The 7,377-nt window shown below is 41.4% G+C and overlaps 1 non-coding gene across 1 annotated transcript; it reads right to left on the bottom strand.

The window, feature by feature from the left end:
- Positions 1-1,370: 1,370 nt before the first annotated feature.
- Positions 1,371-1,514, bottom strand: LOC115871391. The gene has a single exon (XR_004047267.1). It is a non-coding gene; the product is annotated as a small nucleolar RNA SNORA48 (small nucleolar RNA).
- Positions 1,515-7,377: the final 5,863 nt, after the last annotated feature.

A 7,377-nucleotide genomic window follows, 5' to 3' on the forward strand; every position in this document is an offset into this window, starting at 1 on the left:
AAAGAAAATGTTTTGAAAATGATGGCAACATATGTACAAATGTGCTTGACATAATGGATGCATGTATGAATTGTGATAAGAGCTGTAAGAGCCCCCATTAAAATGGGGGAGGGGGGAGGACGGTGAATAGGGAAAAAAAGCACCTCAATTATTCATGAATTCTGTGGGGTTAGAGTTATCTGTCAGGAAACAAAGGTCGCATTACTTTAGGTAATGTTAAATTATTTTTACTACAGGAGTTGGGGTTGAGAACTTGGCTGTCCAGCCAGGCACTGCATTTCAAGTCCTCTTGTCATCTACATAGGGTAATGTGATGACATCTTTCAAACAATGAGGGCTTAGGTATTTTGCATAACTTTTAGGACAGGATTATTGAAAAACAAGTATGCTGTCTCCAATCTTTCTTCTCTCCTCTGGTGGAGGAATGTCAAAGCACAGGACAACTGTGGAAAACACACATTGTAGATGGTGTAGCCTGCCTCCACCTCAGTTCATGGACACCAATGGCCAGCAGTTATATCCGTGAAAAATATAATGCTGTGTGTGTTATTTATGTGTTTTACAAACCACAGCTCTGGGTAAAGATTTTCATCTCTGCCTAGTAAGGACAGGAACTGCCTCAAGCTCTGTTGTGATGCGCAATAATTTTCCTACAAGAGTCATTCGGTTAGGCTTTCCTTGGCTTGGCTGGTTTTCTCACACGCATGTGCTTAGTATTCAGAGGAAGATAAGATAGGACCCTTTTGCAGATTTCTGGTGCATTCTTTCTCTGCCTCGCTGCCTCTGTGTGTCTCTGTGCATAGCTTCAGTCTTTGATAGCCTACCCTGATCATTCTGTTTGCCTTAACCCTCCCCTAATTCTTAATGTTGCATCAACTAATGAGATTTTGGGACCCTATTTTGAGGGCCTCTTTCTTTCATTGAAGTTTAGAAATGTACTTTTAAGGTGACTAAGGATAACATGGACTGACTTATTTTTATTCATCTTTGCTTTCTTGGCTATTAGTCCTCTGACTGAAAACTGTTAGTTTCCATATTCCTTTCATTGTTTAATTGTTAAGACAAGAGGATAAATGCAGTCCTTATTATTACACCAGTCATGAAAGTGGAAATTGATAAGTATATTGTTTGCAATTAGTTTCTTAATTCGAACCAAACAAAAACAAAAAAAGAACCATGGGGTTTATTTGGATACTTAGTGACATTTTAGGGCAGGGTAGGGCTCTACTTAGGATTTCCAAGACACTAAATCTTTATGAAAGAACGACTCATTTTTCTCCCCTTGTGGGATTGAACTGCCAATCTTGCGGTTAGCAACCAAGTGCTTAACCCACTGCCTCACCAACAGTCCTTTTTTTCTTTACTTTTTAAAATGTGCCTTAGGCATGAAACAGCTCTGGCCACAATCCAGGCATCAGGCTAGGAAGAACAAAGGACTTCAAGTTGGCTCTGTCCCTGACTGATATAAGAGCACCACCACCAATCAGGTGTCTCTTTGCCCATAGCCAGGGTTCAACAGTCCTTTTAACTAGAACACTATCCCCAAACTAGGGGCCTGGGTCTACCATTAAGAGGAAATAACTGTGAGCCTTCTCTACAAAGAAAAAGATAGACTAGGTGCATCTTTCTGTCTTAAGAAAAACTCAAAGAAAACCTTAATGAGAGAAGAAAAAAAATCAATAGCAGCTAATGAAGAGGATGGAAAAAGGATACAGTAGATGGCAGGTTCAAAGATGACTGGGGGCATATATGGCCCAGCCACAATGGAAAAGAAGAAAGAGGAGGAGGAGGAGGAGATGAGAAAGAAACGAATAATCAATACCTTCTTTTCCAGAAATGTTTGCCATCTGGAAGCAGGCTGAGGAGGAGTCGTGAGTACATGAGCCTATGTTTGCTGGAAGCTATCTTGTTAAACTACTCCACATTCACCCTGGATGTGATGAATGTCAACAGAAAGGTTTCATTTTAGAAGCCCTGCTGTATTTGGTTCAGTCCCAGCAGCCCTGACATAGATGTGAACAGAGCCTCAAGAGCAAGAGTGATGGGAGCTGTTCTTAGAAGACCATTGTGCAGTGGGTCTTGGCTGGCAGTTACGATGGGAGCAGGAGAATTCTCAATTTCCATGGCCTCTTCCTCCCTTGCAAGTCAACTTCTACTGAAGATCATTCAACAATGGTGAGGTAGTTAGTTTATTGTGCCAACCTGGCCGATAAACACATGTGGGGTTAATTGAAGGGCATAGGGATAAATGGCTCGGTGAACATTGCCTTTCAAGTTCTCGGGTCTCTTGTTTTCTGATGGTTGGACCAGGGTGCAGCCGCCTTAGCCAGTTCCCGGCTTCAGCCGGCAAGTCTCACTTCCTGCAAGACATCCCCAAGGAGAAGCCGCATGGACCTACCCTGATGCAGCCCTAGGTGCTGGAGCAGCTGTGTGGCGATCCCTGCCAGCACTGAGATGCTTACATGTTCACTGATTTGGCTTTCCTCCTGCAGTCAGCGTCATTGCATCTGTTTTGTGAGATTTAGGAGGACTTTGTGGATTGGTGTTGGACATACGGGTTAATGTTGGATTTGTGGGTTTGGGCAGCACTAGATTGGGATGTTTTCTTAATGCACTCTTAATCTTTATATAAAACTCTCTTACACATGAATTTCTGTGGATTTGTTTCTTTAAAGTACCCAGACTAACACAAATGATGGCAGCAGTACATTGACAGGGAACTGCCAGGGGTTCAGGCCAGGTTCAGAAATGGAACAAGGGATATCATTGCTGAGGATGGATCTTGGCTGAAAGCAGAGAATGCCAAAGAGAGGGTTACTTGTGTTTCATTGACTATGCAAAGAGATTCGACTATGTGAAACATAAACCTGAGAAGAACGGGAAGTCCAAAACACTTCACTGTGCTCCAGAAGAACTTGTGCATGGATCAAAAGGCAGTTGTGTGAACAGAACAAGGAAATACTGCATGGCTGAAAACCGGAAAGGTGAACATCAGGGTTGCATATTGTCACCATACTTAGTCTGTATGCTGAGCAAAAGATCAGAGAAATTGGTGTTTATGAAGAAGAATGTGGCATCAGGATTGAGGTTTATTAACAACCTGAGATATGTAGATGACACAACCTTGTTTGCTGAAAGTGAGGGGGTCTTGAAGCACTTGATGATGAAGATCAAGGGTTACAGCCTTCAATATGGATTATGACTCAATGTCAAGAAGACAGAAGTCTTCAAACTAGACCAATAGGTAACATCAGGATAAATGGAGAAAAGGTTGAAGTTTTCAAGGATTGTGTCTTGTTTGGATCTACAGTCAGTGCTCATGGAAGCAGCAGCCAAGAGATCAAAAGACAAGTTGCATTAGGTAAATCTGCTGCACAAGACCTCTTTAGGGTATTGAAAAGCAAGGATATTATTTTGAGGACTAAGTGATTCCTGACCCAAGCCATTGTATTTTCAATTGCTTGTATGCTTCAATTGTTTCGTAAGCATGTGAAAGATGGACATTGAGTAGGGAAGACCAAAGATGACTGGATGCATCTGAATTGTGGTGCTGGAGAAGACTGACAGTACTGTGGCCTGATGCAGGGACAAACCAATTTCCTTTGGAAGAAGTATGACTAGAATGCTCCTTAGAAGCAAAGAGGTCTTACATACTTTGGACATGTGTGGCAAAGTGGAGGGGCAGCTAAAGAGGAGAAGGCTTTCCACGAGATGGATTGACACAGTGACTGAAACAATGGGTTCAGGCATAGGAACAATTGTGAGGAGGGCACAGGATTGGCAGTGCTTTGTTCTGTCGTGCACAGGGTCACTGTAGGTTGGAACCTATTCGATGGCACCTAGTAGGCTCTACCTATTCCTGTCCTGCCCTAACAAACTTTGCTATTTTAAGAAAGGTTCCGCTTTTCCCAAAACAGTGGTTGCTTCCCATTTTTGAATGACTTTGGACCTTTTTCAAATAACACCCCCATTGACATTTAGCGTTTAAACTACTTCTTACTCCTCAGATACAATTTGATTTTCATAGGATGAATCTCTTCTAGAATACATCAAATCTTCATTTGATAGGAAACTTCATTCATTGAGTCATGGAAATAGAAGGATTTTTATAGGAATGGCCTTTGAAGGAGTGTCTGGGAACCTTCCATTGATGGAGGGGTTGGCTGTCTATCTAGCTTCTAGTTGTTATCATAAAGACCTTGCTTATTGGATCATCCCCAGCTACTATTTGTTCCATATGGTAATATTCTTTATCTTCATTCTTGCTTAAAGGACTTATAGAGTGATCAACTCATAGAGAATGGTATTGCCTTATTTTCCACGTCTGTAACAAGGAGTGATCTGAGCCCAATCTCTCTCTTTCTGACTTGTGTTAGCATAGGCAAGCACCACTCAGTTTCTATGATCCATTCACCAAGTAAGCACATCAGGAGAGGCCTGATCCAAATTGGACAGCCCTGCAATACAAGAATCCCAAAGGTGACAGGATTGGGGATGTATAACTGGAGAACCGGCATCCTCTAAGGAGGAGGCAGATGTAATCCACCACCAATGGAGAGACAGCATTTCCACACTGTTTCCACTAAGAAGACCATAAGATCTTCTCAGGTGCGATCCGATGCTGCATTATTCTTCTGTATTTGATTATCGGCCAGCTCAGCTGCACTTTCTATCTCTGCACCAGAGTATTCACAATGCTGGTTTTTCTATTAGAAAGGCTCTCTCTCAAGTCCTACCACCACCGTTGCTGCACTAATACTCACTTATACTCTAGATCTCCACTTAAATGTCAGGAGGTGTTTTCTGATCCTCTATAATACCCCTTGTGGTAGTTACATAATCTGGTGTCAATTTGAGAGGATTATGAATGAAGGGGTAGAGTCTGGCCTGTCAATCAAGATATAACCAATGAGGCATCTGTGTGGGCATAGTCTTCTCCTGAGAATTCTGGGAACTCCTGCATTTTCCTCCTTGGAGGTGGAAGACGCTTCTCTCTCTGCTCACTCCCCGAGAGATGCTTTACTGATAAGCCACATGGCGCTATGCCCTGGGAGCTGGAGAAGCCACATGTACCTACCCTGATGCAACCAGATCTCTGGAGCCATAGACGACATAGAGACAGTCCCTTGCCAGCACTGAGATGCTTGCAATGCCACTGGATCCAGAAGACTTCCCACCCAGTGGCCTGTGACCCTCCTGCATTCAGCATCAGTGCATGTATTTCATGAGTCCGAAAAGGATTTTATAGATTGGTATCAGACATAGGGGCTAATATTGGACTAATTGGCTAATTATGGACTTTAGCTGGACTGGGCTGGGACGTATTCTCAATATTCAATTGCTTTTGTATATAAACCTCTTTTTTTATATATATACATATGACTGTCTATGAATTTGTTCCTCTCATCTATGCAGACTAAACACACCCCCTTATTTCATAGTTAACACTCTACATTTCCTGTGACACATGAGAGTACATTTTAAATAATAATAGAAGCCCTCATTAAAGAAACATATAAAAATGTGAAGCTATTTTTGAACTACTAACGATTCTCCATCGAGTTCTATGCAGTTCTGCTGGAGCGTCGCCATCTCTCTAATCCTTCCCTGAGGAATTCTGCGCTCTCTGATTCACACCATGCTAACCGGCAGTCTGGACATTCTCCAGGGGCTCAAATCATGTTCCTTTCTAATGATCTTAGAGTTTGGGGGAGATAAAGGGGAAAAATAAATTCTGCATGAGCAATTCAAAGTTCTGGAATGGATGTGGTAAAGTTTCCATACGACATCCTCCTAGGGCAGTCCTTGTTACCCTCGAAGAACGAGCAGGTGCATCGCCAGGATGGAAGGAAGAACCACCCCCAAATTCTAGGCAAACAGTTCCTGTCCTTTTTCTCAGCAATGTGGCTTTCCATTTTATTAAAAATTTTACCATAATAAGCCGCTGCATGTATCCTCTGTATTTCAAGAAACTCTACTGAGACAGTCACCACAGCATTGAGTCAACTTCCCTGCCTTGAATTGAACTGCCCTGACAGGTTCTTAGACGGTCGCTTTGCTTTCTTTTGTTTTGTTCTTTGCGCATCTTGGCAAATCTAGGTTCAGCTCTAGTCATGATTTTCGCCATGACTAGAAATAACCTATTTCAATAGCTACAATGCTGCTTAAAAGTCTTATGGAAAGATCGGTTCTTTGAGCTATTAGATGTTTGTGCGATGCTTTAGGCTTTAGGTACCTGTCAAGTTAAAAGCTTGCTGTGGCCATGGTTCTTTTAAAACTGAAAATGCAGAATCATTTGAGATCCCAACTTCAGTAGCTATGCCAGCAGGAGTAAAAGGAGGACTTTCTTCCCAGTTTTTGAACTTCAGCCCCAGTTTCTTCATTCAATGAGGGGGACCGTCTTCCCTCTTTTGGCTCATCTCTGAAATTGTATTTTCATCTTAACCTCAAAATGGTTTCTTTGCCCAGGCAAAGAAGCATCCTTTGTGTAAGCATTCTGAGACTGAGGCAACTGTCATACTGAGAGGAGTTGCCTGCAGTCACTCATCGATCGCACACACATGTTTAAACACTCTGTTTGGACTTCAACCATGTAGTGGGGAGATTCCAATATATTAACCAATTTGTTGCATTAATGACTGTTTTTAAGTATACAAAAAGATATACTGAATGGTGGTTTATTATTTCATACAGTTAATACTTAAACAAGAACAATCAAAGAAGCAGACAAAAGTAGACTTTATAAGAAATTGTCTTAAAAGATCAATGAAAAGATATGATGTATCTGCCAAAAAAAATAAATTAAAAAAAACATTTCCCTATTGTTTCTTGATTGGCATCCTCACTTGCAGCATTCTTCAATTTTATCTGACCATCATCAGCTGTGTGATTTGCCCTTAACCACCTTTTCACTGCAGAAGTCGGATCTCAATCCTTTAAAGGTAGGCCAATTAGACTTAGAGCCATTGTGTTTGATATATTAGAAACAGGTGACTTCTCTTCTTTGAACATATGATGTTCATCTTTGAAAACCCTCTTTCCACTTTGCTGAACTTAACAGCCATTGGTCTGACAATATTTTTAGTTCTTTGAACACTTGAGGGAATTCCATAATTCTGGGAATATTTTAGAGTGTTTTCCACGAAATTTTGTAATCATTAATATCAGTTTGTTAATTTAAAATGTCATTAAACACGAGCAATTATTCTTCAGCTGCCCTCTGTGGAATTAGTACATCTTCAATATTCCAGAAATCTGGCTCTGAGAAATTGCAATTCATTCCTGTCTTGAAATTGACTACAACTTGCTTTTAAATGTCCACAATCCATTAGTCCTCTTTCCCCCCCCCCTCAAAAAAAAAAACCTGGTTAGGATGTT

The sequence above is a fragment of the Echinops telfairi genome, unplaced genomic scaffold (genome assembly GCF_000313985.2).
Source record: "Echinops telfairi isolate 266 unplaced genomic scaffold, ASM31398v2 ScPeMD7_5592;HRSCAF=6446, whole genome shotgun sequence".
In the NCBI taxonomy this organism is placed as follows: domain Eukaryota; kingdom Metazoa; phylum Chordata; class Mammalia; order Afrosoricida; family Tenrecidae; genus Echinops; species Echinops telfairi.